Source organism: Argentina silus (assembly GCF_951799395.1).
Source record: "Argentina silus genome assembly, chromosome: 7".
Lineage (NCBI taxonomy): Eukaryota > Metazoa > Chordata > Actinopteri > Argentiniformes > Argentinidae > Argentina > Argentina silus.
This window is the reverse complement of record NC_139661.1, coordinates 23,393,108-23,408,107: the sequence shown is the minus strand read 5'-3', so window position 1 is coordinate 23,408,107 and position 15,000 is coordinate 23,393,108. Positions and strand designations below refer to the sequence as shown.

Sequence of the window (15,000 nt, the reverse complement as noted above, 5' to 3'; positions counted from 1 at the left end):
ACACACACACACACACACACAAACACACCCACAACGACACACACACTCACACCAGGAATTCACCCCAATTACGTACACCAACATCAACAACCATGGTACATATTACACAAGGCCCAACATAAAGATTCATTCATTCAACGTGTTTCCACACACTCTGACACGTTCCTCACATGGGCGGAATGATAACATCATAGTTTCTACAGTACAGTACAGCCATACAGCAGAATGATAACATCATAGTTTCTACAGTACAGTACAGCCATACAGCAGAATGATAACATCATATGTTCTACAGTACAGTACAGCCATACAGCAGAATGATAACATCATAGTTTCTACAGTACAGTACAGCCATACAGCAGAATGATAACATCATAGTTTCTACAGTACAGTACAGCCATACAGCAGAATGATAACATCATAGTTTCTACAGTACAGTACAGCCATACAGCAGAATGATAACATCATATGTTCTACAGTACAGTACAGCCATACAGCAGAATGATAACATCATAGTTTCTACAGTACAGTACAGCCATACAGCAGAATGATAACATCATAGTTTCTACAGTACAGTACAGCCATACAGCAGAATGATAACATCATAGTTTCTACAGTACAGTACAGCCATACAGCAGAATGATAACATCATAATTTCTACAGTACAGTACAGCCATGCAGCAGAATGATAACATCATAGTTTCTACAGTACAGTACAGCCATACAGCAGAATGATAACATCATAGTTTCTACAGTACAGTACAGCCATACAGCAGAATGATAACATCATAGTTTCTACAGTACAGTACAGCCATACAGCAGAATGATAACATCATAGTTTCTACAGTACAGTACAGTACAGTACAGCGATACAGCAGAATGATAACATCATAGTTTCTACAGTACAGTACAGCCATACAGCAGAATGATAACATCATAGTTTCTACAGTACAGTACAGCCATACAGCAGAATGATAACATCATAGTTTCTACAGTACAGTACAGCCATACAGCAGAATGATAACATCATAGTTTCTACAGTACAGTACAGCCATACAGCAGAATGATAACATCATAGTTTCTACAGTACAGTACAGCCATACAGCAGAATGATAACATCATAGTTTCTACAGTACAGTACAGCCATACAGCAGAATGATAACATCATATGTTCTACAGTACAGTACAGCCATACAGCAGAATGATAACATCATAGTTTCTACAGTACAGTACAGCCATACAGCAGAATGATAACATCATAGTTTCTACAGTACAGTACAGCCATACAGCAGAATGATAACATCATAGTTTCTACAGTACAGTACAGCCATGCAGCAGAATGATAACATCATAGTTTCTACAGTACAGTACAGCCATGCAGCAGAATGATAACATCATAGTTTCTACAGTACAGTACAGCCATACAGCAGAATGATAACATCATAGTTTCTACAGTACAGTACAGCCATGCAGCAGATGCACCTAAGAGTAGATGCACCAGAGTTAGACACCTAAAGAGCCACTAAGTGTCTCAAGAGTTGCAGCAGGTGGTAAACAAACACTGTGTGTGTGTGTGTGTGTGTGTGTGTGTGTGTGTGTGTGTGTGTGTGTGTGTGTGTGTGTGTGTGTATGTTTGTGTGTGCGTGTCAGAGGACAAAGGTCTCTTATCAGCATTAGTGTTAGATAATATCATGTACTAAATGCCTACAGTCCACTGAACTCCTTCTCTTCCATTTGTCAGACCACCACCTCTTAACCATTGTTGTTTTTAATTTAAATTTAAAAGAGGGTTCCTTTATTCAGCTTTTTTGGACATGATGTTGAGAAGTACCTCTTTTCCCATGTCACAAAAAGCAGTTGGTCTGAAAAGTACATTCAAATGTGCCATCAGCCATGATCCCAAAATACACACTTACTGTAAACCATGTAAACCATGCAGCTTCTCTTTTTAAAGGTACTATTGACAGAGCTTCTATAAGCAGCTCCTCCTGTGAGCCTCTTCTCTGCCTGCAGCTGAATGACGTTGTTTTTCTAGAACATGCTCACAGGCGTGTGTCACTGTCTACAGATATACGTAGTTTCAACATGTACAATTCAGCTTGAGCTGCTTATCCATACGTGTTATCATAAAACTCCTATTGAAACCCAGTGAAGTCTGATAACAACGACTCATGTTTTGTTTAGTTCTCATCAACGTCATCATACTTTCACTGCTGATATGAGCGAGCGAGAGGAGATTACATAGATTCCACTGAGACATGACAGCCACAAAGCACAAGAGGGCGCTAAAACACAGTATACTGTAATTGTATGTTGTCTCTCCTGTACCGTCCATTATGTTCTGCGTCTGTTAGTGTGGCTCCAACACACACGTGCGCGCGCACGCACACACACACACACACACACACACACACACACACACACACACACACACACACACACACACACACACACACACACACACACAAAGGCTCAGAGGCTCAGAGGCTCACCAACAGCTACTTCATCAGGCTCATGACTTTACCCCCAGCACTCCCACAGAATGGACTCTACCAGCACACAGTCACTTTAAACAAACACCTCTTACACCAACGGCACAGTGCAATAATAATGACATTCCCCTGACCCACTTTACTTTTTTTACTTTTTACTATTTATACTGCAATTGTGTCATGTCTATTGTCTTATGTGTCTCCAACAATCGTCACTGTCCAACTGTCTCACTTATCTTGTACTATGTCACTTATTGTCTTGTCCTGTTTCATTGCACTACTGCGTATTTGTATTATTTGTATTATTTGTATTATTGTATTATTTGTATTATTTGTATTTTGGATGCTGCATTGTCAAGGAACCGAGCCAGAGAATTTTACTCCCTGCACTCATGTTTGAGACGTAACAATAAACTTGAAACTTGAAACTTGAAACTTGAAAAGATCACACACACCAGAGAGCCAGACAGGAAGAGAGGTGAGTATGTGCATAATGACAGAGAAGGAGAGGAGAGAGAAAGGGAGCAGTCTGAAGGTACTGTAGGAGTCTGAAGGTACTGTAGGAGGTCTGAAGGTACTGTAGGAGTCTGAAGGTACTGTAGGAGGTCTGAAGGTACTGTAGGAGGTCTGAAGGTACTGTAGCAGTCTGTAGGGGGTCTGAAGGTACTGTAGCAGTCTGAAGGTACTGTAGGAGGTCTGAAGGTACTGTAGGAGTCTGAAGGTACTGTAGGGAGTCTGAAGGTACTGTAGGAGTCTGAAGGTACTGTAGGAGTCTGAAGGTACTGTAGGAGTCTGAAGGTACTGTAGGGAGTCTGAAGGTACTGTAGGAGTCTGAAGGTACTGTAGGGAGTCTGAAGGTACTGTAGGAGTCTGAAGGTAGGGAGTCTGAAGGTACTGTAGGAGGTCTGAAGGTACTGTAGCAGTCTGAAGGTACTGTAGGAGTCTGAAGGTACTGTAGGAGTCTGAAGGTACTGTAGGGAGTCTGAAGGTACTGTAGGAGGTCTGAAGGTACTGTAGGAGTCTGAAGGTACTGTAGGAGTCTGAAGGTACTGTAGGAGTCTGAAGGTACTGTAGGAGGTCTGAAGGTACTGTAGGGAGTCTGAAGGTACTGTAGGGGGTCTGAAGGTACTGTAGGAGTCTGAAGGTACTGTAGGAGTCTGAAGGTACTGTAGGGAGTCTGAAGGTACTGTAGGAGTCTGAAGGTACTGTAGGGAGTCTGAAGGTACTGTAGGCAGTCTGAAGGTACTGTAGGAGTCTGAAGGTACTGTAGGGGGTCTGAAGGTACTGTAGGAGTCTGAAGGTACTGTAGGAGTCTGAAGGTACTGTAGGGATGAAAGCCTTCATGTCGATCACATGGTGAAGACAGAGTCCCTCATAATTATGGGTACATTACAGATGAGTTTCAGCTTATCATTACTTCCTCGTATTCTGTGCTCATTACAGTGAGACACAGCTTACTGTTAGCATAAAACAACATGTCTTTCAACTGCAGTCTTGTCACCTTCCTTGTAATCTTACAGGAGAGTGTACAGAACCCTCACCGCCGCCTCCAGACCCATAGCACCCTTTGAGCTTGGTTACCGTAGTGAATGTTGCGGACCACTATACAGAACCGCTCCTGAAATAAAATGGAATCAAACCAGATATATTATAATAAAACACATTTCCTACAAGGCTAAACAGCTAGGTTCACATGTCCTTGTGTAATCTTCAGGAATATAAAAGGACAGTCTATTAATTTGACTATAACGAGAATTAAACCCTCCTGAGAAGTATGAAAACCATTAGCCCTGTTTGTTAGCAACAACATCAACATCCACCAACCCACATCAGCAGAGCGCCAGGCTTCCAAACTGTGGAAAGGTCACCATTATACTGTTACATTTATCTTGGCATTGCAAACAAGTCATTTGTCTTTGATATCAGTTTGGTTTGAATGCTATGTGTGAAATCTGAGGCATATCAAAGTTATGCTAACATTCTGTGGGCCGTGGTGCCTTGGGTGATAGATTTATGTGTAGAGATTGTTAGATAAGCACCAACTTCTTGAATCCAAATGTTTGAATCCAAATATTTATAGTCAGATGCAGAGGCAAAATCCCAGCGCTGCTGTTGCATGATGCATGATGAGTGTCCCTGCGTAGACTAAACACACACAAACATCACCAAATAAGACGAGCAGCCAGGGTGGGTGTGTGAGAGAGAATGAGGGGTCCACACTGCCATAACCAAATAAGAGAGAATGAATGTGCAACAGCCAGAGGAATCGTTGATTGGTTTTCTAGATTCATTCCTTGTTTGGCAGACAAGTTGGCTGCAGTCGAAACAGACTTGCACCCAAGATGACTGAGTGTTTGGTAATCTGACCCTGTCATACGTATGTGTTTGTGTGTGTGTGTGTGTGTGTGTGTGTGTGTGTGCGTGTGCGTGCGTGCGTGCGTGCGTGCGTACGTGCGTGCGTGCGTGCGTGCGTGCGTGCGTGTGTGTGTGTGTGTTTTACAGCACCCAATCCTTCATTCCTCTCTCTCTGGCCCTGGCTCTCTCATCCCTCTCTCTCTGGCCCCGGCTCAGAGCTCAAAGTCTCTGTTGGTAAAACAAAAAAAATCTGGCCTAATTGTGTTGTTATGTTCCTCCACGGTGTTTTATGTAGCTAACAGAGTGGCTTATGCCACCTCTGTCATGTCTTGTTATGTCTCGTCCTGGTATGACCTCCTCTCTCCACACACAGCTGGTATGACCTCCTCTCTCCACACACAGCTGGTATGACCTCCTCTCTCCACACACAGCTGGTATGACCTCCTCTCTCCACACACAGCTGGTATGACCTCCTCTCTCCACACACAGCTGCCATACTCTTCACCGGCTCCTCACCCCAACACAACAACACAAGGATGCTTCTACATTATCTTGTCATCAGAATGCTATGACATTGCTATAACATGGTACAATGCCCGGCCACATTGCAACCACACCCCTGCTGTTCTACACAAACCTCTCTGTTCAGTGACGTATGACCTCTTCTTGGCCTCTAGGGGGGATTTATAAATGCATGAAGTTGGATCAACTTGAATTGGTTTATGGATTCGAGCTGTGTGTGTCATAATAAACCACAACCTTTATTCTGTCAATAACATGAAGGTTCAGTCTGGTTCTCTGATGGTCAGGGCAACAGAGCAATGTCCCAGGCACACCCACCCACAACACCCTCATAAATAACATAGAAGACAGGCTGACTCTTCAAACCCAAAGAACATCTCTTTACTAAATGAAAGTGTCTCTGTCAATTCATCACTTCATATGTTTGCCTAATTAACTGCCTTTTCATTGATGATGCAGTTCAAATGTAGTACTACACTTCAAACACGTGTTATATCCCTCCACACTACAGTTATATCCCTAACCTACGGACAGACAGACAGACAGACAGACAGACACAAAAACACAGACGCACTGATGCATGCATACACACGGACGCACACATATAAAAAATAGCACCGTTCTCACACTGAACTTCCTCCCCACAACCACTAATTGCTAGCTCTAACCATCTCTCCTCGAGTTCTCCCAGAGAGGTGGCCCGGAGCTGAGAGCACCAGCCTGCCTCTGAAGGCAGGGTTTTCATCTGACCACACTTATCTATTTACAGGCTGCTCTGCCTCCCTCTGTGTTCTCACCAGAACTACACACACTGATTTAGAGGAAGTCTCAGGCGCACCAAATGGCAGTGTGGGTCCCTGGCGGTCGAGACACTGAGGAACCAAAATCAACTCTACAAATTCACACAGCGCAGCTGCGGTCCTGGGGAAGGGGAAGAGCTGTTCTGTGTTCTGTGTTCTGTGTTCTGTGTTTGGATGACAGCGTGGCTCAGCTCATCAACAGCGCTCCCTTTACTTCCTAGAAGGAATTTGGTTGTGAGGTCAGCTGTGGGAAAAACATCTGAACCTCACAGCTTGCGTGAACTGTGTGCGTGTGCGTGTGTGTGTGTGTGTGTGTGCGCGTGTGCGTGTGTGTGTGTGCGGGCATGCATGCGTGTGTGTGTGTTTATACAAGTGGGCTCTGCTGTATATTCCTGTTCATTGTGTTGAGATTTTCTGTTTACTTTCATGGAGAGTTTCTTTATCTCAGCAGTCAGAAAGCTTCCGCTGGTTTGGATCTGGAGGTGAGTTATTGTGACCAAAACACAAAATCCCTTTATTTATTTCTTTGGTTCAGGAAACTATCAATAAACAAACCCAACAAAAGAATGGTGGGCACCAAATAAACTGTAGCCTACAGATCTATTGCAAGTTGGCAACTTGTATAATGGAAAATGTCAGAAGGCAAGCAACATGTGAATGTGGTTCTTTCACTTCAAACGCCCCATTGTGAAAGCATTACCATGATTTTCGCATCTCTCCTGCAAAGTAAACTGAATTCTTCTTCCAGTGTTTATGAATAACGTCCCTCCAAAAAGTGAACATCCCATTACAAGTTAGGTGATTGTGTGTATTGAGTATGAGCGGGCCAAATGTATCACCCATGGGACTTCTCTTCTATTCTTCTACATGTTTGCCAAACGGGGTGGGGGAAGGGAAGGAAGAGGAGGAGGAGGAGAAAGGAGGAGGAGGAGAGAGGAGATAGGGGGAGCACAGGGGGAAGACGACGTCAGATGCTTCGTGGGTTGGCTTTGTAAGCTTGAGGAGGAGTGAAGGAAAGAAAGAAGCTCCTCTCTCTTTTGAATGAAAGGTTGGCAGACAGAGAAACAAGCGGCTCATAACGAGCGAACCCCGCCGACCGGGGAACGACGGTTTTGATGAAGGAAAGACAGTTTTCAACACGCTTCTTTCCCTTCCATGTTCGGAGAAGTTTCGCGTTGGAAGAAACTGACTTGTGAGTATGAAACTAAGTTTGCTGAATGTTACTATTGTTACTTTGCTTTTCTCGCTGCTGTGGCACATCCCTGGATTTCAGACAAGCGGTGAAGTCTTCGTTGATAGATGACTTGACTCGTGTCTGTCGCTCGGTTCAGCCCGTTAGAAACCACGTCGCTAGAAATGTGAAATCTGTGACTTTTCTACTGCTCAGCCCAGGGAAGTCCACTAGAATGGTCTAACATGACTTTGCAATGCTTCTGTCCATTCTAATAGGTGTGAGGGGATGTACACTTATGCACACTGAAAAAACAACCAATAGTATGAACGAAGACAAATTGCTGTTCTCCTGGGAGCCTGATCAGTAGTCAGATCCTCAGATCTTCTGATCAGTAGTCAGATCCTGACCAGGAGCATCTCTGTCCTGTGGTCATCCAGGTGTGGGTTCCTGACTGTCAATGAAAAAAGTGTGGCCATTGGCAAGCACATGTAACCTTTGACCCATAGAGTGGTCTCAGTCTCAACCCTGTCAGCTCAGACATGATGGTCCCGTCTGTCAAAGCTGAGAAATTCATTCCATTCAAGTTCACGTCCTTGTGTTGGTGTGTTCAGTCAGTAACACATTAAGCCTGTAGGGAAAGCTCCAACACCTTGTTTGCAGGGGCTGGCTTTGTGTAAACTGAACTTCAGAAGTGATTTAGAGAGTTTTCCTGTTTTTTTTGCCTGTCATAATTAACTTACTCTGTTGGATGGAGCATCATTGTGTAACAGAGGCGGCTCACTGAACTATAATCACACATGGAGTGACCTTGCAGTCCTGAAGACCAGTGGTGGCTATGGCGAGCACTTGGATCGCTGTGTCATTAATCAAACCTCATCCCATGTTCACCCAGTCAGTTTCAAGCCTTCTTGTTTCTTTCCCTTCTGTCAGAATCAAGTGTTTTGACTTCATTGTTTATCAGTAGAACAATGTGCCTTTGTTTTATCAGGGCTGTAAGCCTGTCCATGCGTGCCTGTGTGATTACCCTGCTGTAGAGATACTGCTGAGGCAGCTGTTTCTGCCAAGTCCCATCCTCCCTCCTGGGGGAAGAACCCAGGCCACAACACCACAATCTCACTGGTTAGAACACTATCACAACCAATACACTGAAGGACTGATCACTGCAAAATAGTTGGCCAGACTTTGGTCCGACCTTTTCATGAAGCAATCTAATCTCTGAAAGAGAGAGAGATGTTGGAGAGAGAAAGAGAGATGGATACAGAGAGGTTGATATAAGAGGGTGAAGGAGAGGGGGTGGAGGGTGAAGGAGAGGGGTGGAGGGTGAAGGAGAGGGGGTGGAGGGTGAAGTGAGTCTCAAAGGAGGTGTCAGAGTTTCTGGCAGGCTAGCCCCCCTGTGTCTTCACGTATAACGTCAGCACCACAGCCCCCATTAAAGGAATCAGCCTTGTGTCAACGGTTTAATGCTGATTACAAGGCAGTGGTTTTATTAGTATTACTCTTTAACCAGCGCACATGTCTACACGTCAGAGTGCAGGCCTTTGTGTTGCTGGCTGGCTGGCAAGTTCTTTCTCTCTCTCTCTCTCTCTCTCTCTCTCTCTCTCGCTCCATATCTTTGCCAAGACCCTGTTTTTCCAATCAAGTGTCCTTGATGTTGGAAAGAAAGAGGAAACAAAATGGTGTGAGCCGCCCACAGTGCTGCCTAACAGAGTTCCTGATAAAGCCCCCGCTGTTTGTGTTCAGGTGGAGGCGCACCGACAGCCCTTCAGGAGGGCTGACCTCCTAACAAAACCAGGAAGTCCTTCAGTATCTCCAGCAGAGGTCAAGGTGAAACCAGTCAAGGCTCATTTAGCTCAGGGGTGGCTAACTCGGCCCTGGAGGGGCCTACCTAATACCCCCCCTCTACCCCATATACCCTCACCCTCCTACCTAATACCCCCCCTCTACCCCATATACCCTCACCCTCCTACCTAATACCCCCTCTACCCCATATACCCTCACCCTCCTACCTAATACCCCCTCTACCCCATATACCCTCACCCTCCTACCTAATACCCCCCCTCTACCCCATATACCCTCACCCTCCTACCTAATACCCCCCCTCTACCCCATATACCCTCACCCTCCTACCTAATACCCCCTCTCTACCCCATATACCCTCACCCTCCTACCTAATACCCCCTCTACCCCATATACCCTCACCCTCCTACCTAATACCCCCTCTACCCCATATACCCTCACCCTCCTACCTAATACCCCCTCTACCCCATATACCCTCACCCTCCTACCTAATACCCCCTCTACCCCATATACCCTCACCCTCCTACCTAATACCCCCTCTACCCCATATACCCTCACCCTCCTACCTAATACCCCCCCTCTACCCCATATACCCTCACCCTCCTACCTAATACCCCCTCTACCCCATATACCCTCACCCTCCTACCTAATACCCCCTCTCTACCCCATATACCCTCACCCTCCTACCTAATACCCCCTCTACCCCATATACCCTCACTCTCCTACCTAATACCCCCTCTACCCCATATACCCTCACCCTCCTACCTAATACCCCCTCTACCCCATATACCCTCACCCTCCTACCTAATACCCCCTCTACCCCATATACCCTCACCCTCCTACCTAATACCCCCTCTACCCCATATACCCTCACTCTCCTACCTAATACCCCCCCTCTACCCCATATACCCTCACCCTCCTACCTAATACCCCCCCTCTACCCCATATACCCTCACCCTCCTACCTAATACCCCCACTACCCCATATACCCTCACCCACCAACCGATCCTCACTCACACAACCTCCCTCACCCTCCCTCACCCTCCCTCACCCTCCCTCACCCTCCCTCACCCTCCCTCAGGCTTGCTGTTGCTTCCTCTGTTCAAGGCCCATCTGGGCTCTTCTGGCAGTAAACATTTTTTGTATTATTACACCCAGATGTCTCTGGAGGAGAACATGGCACCAAAACAGTGCTTGGGCCAGTGTCGGTTAGTCTTCGAGAGAGAGTGAGGTTGGGGCCAGTGTCAGCGATTCTTTGAGAGTCAGAGAGTGAGTTTGAGGCCAGTGTAGGCAGGCCTTTGACAGAGTGAGTTTGAGGCCAGTGTAGGCAGGCCTTTGACAGAGTGAGTTTGAGGCCAGTGTAGGCAGGCCTTTGACAGAGTGAGTTTGAGGCCTTTGACAGAGTGAGTTTGTTGATCTACTAGTGAGACAAGCTTTTGTCTCTTAGTGGTGTCGCAACAGATGGAGAGGGGCACCCCTACTCAGGCACCCCTACTCAGGTCTTTGGTCATTCATAGTCACACACACACACACAAATACACTTCCCACCCTCCCTGCCTGCCTGGTGCTTTATTCTTGGTAAATCATGCGCTCTGATACGATTAATCTATGCATGAGTGAGCTCTGCCACGCACCGCACACAGTGTGTGTGTGTGTGTGTGTGTGTGTGTGTGTGTGTGTGTGTGTGTGTGTGTGTGTGTGTGTGTGTGTGTGTGTGTGTGTGTTAGCCTAGTGGACTGTTTTGTTTTGGTTAGCGGTTTTGTGGCGTGCTCCTCACTGGTACCTGTTTGTTTACTGTTTGGCCCCACTCTCGTTGTCATGGAAACCATGGCACTGCCCCGTTGAATGGTTTGGTCTGCTGCCGGTCGTTCCTGCCCCAGATGTGCTTTGTGATTAACGTAATGGTCTTTAGAGTTTAAAGCTGTTTCGCAGCATTCAAGGAATTGTAACAATGTCTGACCCTACAATAAATCTGACGCTCACTCAAACACTTTTATGTGTTTTATGACATGGTGGTCATGCCTGCCCTGGGAAACGTTCACTGCTGTAGTAACCTCTCCCTCTCAGGGTTTATGGAGAACTGAAAGAGCCTCTGACTCACTTGATTATAGTGAGTAAGAATAAGGTTTCTTTCCACTCATGTCCTCCTCTTGTCTTTATACTTCAGATCCTGACAGTTTGGGTCGTTTCCTCCATTGATTTCCAGGACATTGAAGAGATGAATTGAGAAATCTTCACAGACAATCATATGATGATATCTGAGTTAATGAATTTAATTTGACTAACTCTTTTCTGGAATTGATCTCATGTGTTTTTCCAAAGGACTGTTCATCTCTGTTAATTCTTTCCTATCTCTCTCTCTCTCTCTCTCTCTCTCCCTGTCTCTCCCTCCCTCCCACTCTCCTGTACTCTGGAGGTAGTGGAAGTATTCCCCCAGGCTATTGGGTGGTCTGTGGTTTAGACTATTATAATGCTGCTCATTAGTGATGTGTAATTGCTCTGTGCTGAAAGGCTTTGTTCACTCCCATCCCTCAATACCCTCAACCAGGGTAATGGATTGGGTTTCCCCAAGTGCATGCCACAAATCACTTTACATTGTAAGGGGGGAGAACACCAGCTTATGAAGGAAGAATAAATTCTCTCCAAACACACAGTTTTCTGTGAAAAGGTAGAATGGAGTTGTGTCAGAGGCTTAGTGTAAAAGCCGTAGGGCTCAGATGTTCTCTTTCTGCCTCTGCCAAAGCCAGAGCGTGTCTGCTGCTGTTAGGCAATTCAGAGTTTCTTCCCTCTCCACTGTGAGGATACAAGTGAGCTTGTAATTAAGGTATTCACACACACATCGTTTCTAATCTTGTTTTAACTGGGGCGGACACACAATGCACCAAGCACATGTTGCCTTGATCTGGGAGTATTGAAGCCATCTGCAGTGTGACTTGTGTGCTCCTGACAGCGAGTGTGACTTCAGCTCTCGGTATGTCTTATTCCATTCACTTTCCCTCCCTCCAGGAGCTGCTTACATTCTTTAAGAAGGGAGGGATGGGTTTGGTCCTGTCAGAGTTTGAGCGGTTACACATCACTCTCATCTCTCCCTGTCTCAACGACTCCTCTGATCTCCTTCTGTCCCAGCCAGAGGCAGATCACACAGGGCCCAACCTCCGAACTCGACATCCACCTGCATCACTCAATTTAGGATCGGTGGTTGACACAGAGGCATGGACATAACATGTGTCCCGATTTGGAAAACAATAACACAGGAAAAGCTGTGCGTAGCAGAAATTGTGAAAGGATGGTATAATGGTCTTCTGGGTGGCATTGGTCCCTCAGACTCAGCCCATCTGTATGACCACACCAGGCCCAGGGCCTTGGGTTGAGGTGGGCCCTCTGGGTGGTGTGAGCTGCCATGTTCTAAATACATACTGAGATGTTCCCCATATCACCTGGGAGATTCCAGGTGGGTGATCTACTGAAGGCCGTACCACTTCTCTAAACAGGGACTGACTCACGACCGCAAACAGAACTCTGTCAGAACCCCCTCCAGTGGAACCACAGACATCCTTGCGCTGTACCCACTTGAATGGAATTCTCTCCAGCGAAACTCGGAACAGAACTCGCTAACAGCTTCTCAAGGGAGCAATCTGGGTCAACCACTGCAGACCTTCCCATTTTTTCACATTTACATTTATGGCATTTAGCAGACGCCTTTATCCAAAGCGACTTACAACAAATACATTTGTCTAAATAAGTGAATCATCTACAGTGCCTTCGGAAAGTATTCAGACCCCTTCACTTTTTCCACATTTTGTTGTGTTATAGACTCAATTTAAAATGGATTAAATTAAAAGAATTTGCCATCAATCCACACACAATACCCCAGAATGACAGAATACAGCCACTTTCTTTGCTGTATCACTTGAATTCATTGTTACAAACACAATTATGGATATGAGAGATTGTTTTCCATCTCCCCAGGCCTCAGGGTTGCATTCCTGAGCAGTTTTGTTCCTCTCCATTTGCTCAGTTTGTAATGGATATGGACAGGTGTGACAGGGGAAGGACATTATGTGACCACTTTGGTGAGATGAGGAGTCTTGTGCCTCCCCTTCGACCAGAGAGTCTAGGGGAATGAGAAAAGGAGTAGGCATCAGAGAGGGCTGCCGGAGTAGCTGTGTTTTCCGGTGTAATCCATGTCTCTGTGAGAGCAAGGAAGTGGAGGGACATGAAGCAGGAGTAAGCTGAGATAGCCTCTGCTTTCCGGACCGCTGACTGGCAGTTCCAAACTCCTCCCGCGACAGTGAGGTTGTGGTCAGTTGAGCATGGTGGGTAGACTAGATTAGACGGGTTGCCAGGGGGGGTGTAGCATCTGTGTCCTCCTGAGGGATGAAATAACAGGAATGGGGAGAAAGCACATTGTGATATTTGCCTGGAAAGAGAGAGAGAGAGAGGGTTTGTGGGCAATACAAGATGTAGGTAGCGCTCAATAGACTCAGAGTAGTGAAAAAATAATCAAATAGAATGAAAATACTTAGTAGTATGGCCTTCCTCTCAGGCCTTCCTCTCAGGCCTTCCTCTCAGGCCTTCCTCGATGGACTCCACAGATTGACTCCTTCGTCTTTGTCAGAAGGCTGTCGCAGAGGCTGTCTGTCAGGACAGAAATGCGGATTCTGTAATTGCTGATGACTTAGCAGGGTTGCAGCCCCTCCCACCTAACGATCAGTTAACGACCAGACAAGCTTCACCACTCAGTCCAAATGTATTTAGTTTTCGTCAAAGGTGAGTAGGGACTTCTAGCTTGCAGAGTAGTTTCAGCCCCTCCCACTGGAGATTGACAGCAATTGGTTTCAAACAGTTTGCTTTCAACAGAAACAAGGACCCAGGGCTTCAGGCAAGATAGCCACAAAAATACTACCAACACACTGATTTTAAACAAGATTGAATTAACTTACTCAGCTTCCTCAGTCTAGAGACAGGCTTCACCACTCCAGCTCATATTTAACATTACTGTTAAATAGAAAATCCTTCTTGTAGCATTGTGACTGCCTATGGCCCCTGGTCTGAGCATTGATTACTTTATCTTATGATGACTGATGGATAGATGATTCACTTACTTAAACAAATGTATTTGTTGTAGGTCGCTTTGGATAAAGACGTCTGCTAAATGCCATAAATGTAAATGTAAATGTTACACAGGCTGTGCTGAGACCAAACACTCTGTACTCACCACCCTGGCCTGCCACCTACAGCTCTGCTGTCTGTACTCACCATCCTGGCCTGTACTCACCACCCTGGCCTGCCACCTACAGCTCTGCTGTCTGTACTCACCACCCTGGTCTGCTGCCTACAGCTCTGCTGTCTGTACTCACCACCCTGGCCTGTACTCACCACCCTGGCCTGTACTCACCACCCTGGCCTGTACTCACCACCCTGGTCTGTACTCACCACCCTGGCCTGTACTCACCACCCTGGTCTGTACTCACCACCCTGGTCTGTACTCACCACCCTGGCCTGCTGCCTACAGCTCTGCTGTCTGTACTCACCACCCTGGCCTGTACTCACCACCCTGGCCTGTACTCACCACCCTGGCCTGCTGCCTACAGCTCTGCTGTCTCAGACCTCTTACACTGCTTACACTGTCCACTTTGGATTGGAGAAAACACTTGCTCATAAATATGATACCATGTGATTGATGTTAGATTGAATTGATTGGCCATAGTCCTGCCTGTAGTAAATTGACTGATATCATGCATCATTAGTTTTATTTGCTGTACAGGTTTTGCCAACAGGTTTTTGTGGTGTTTTTTATTTATTTTGTGTGTGTGTGTGTGTGTGTGTGTGTGTGTGTGTGTGCATACCTGCATACACA

General features: G+C 46.0%; 1 protein-coding gene across 1 annotated transcript in view; it reads left to right on the top strand.

Moving 5' to 3' along the window:
• The first annotated feature begins 7,262 nt into the window (after window positions 1–7,262).
• The window catches only part of lhfpl2b (LHFPL tetraspan subfamily member 2b), a 16,835-nt gene continuing 9,097 nt past the window's right edge, over window positions 7,263–15,000 (top strand). The window contains exon 1 of the mRNA XM_083673187.1: window positions 7,263–7,361. The gene's annotated coding sequence lies outside the window, so the exon portion shown is untranslated. The remainder of the gene's footprint in view (window positions 7,362–15,000) is intronic.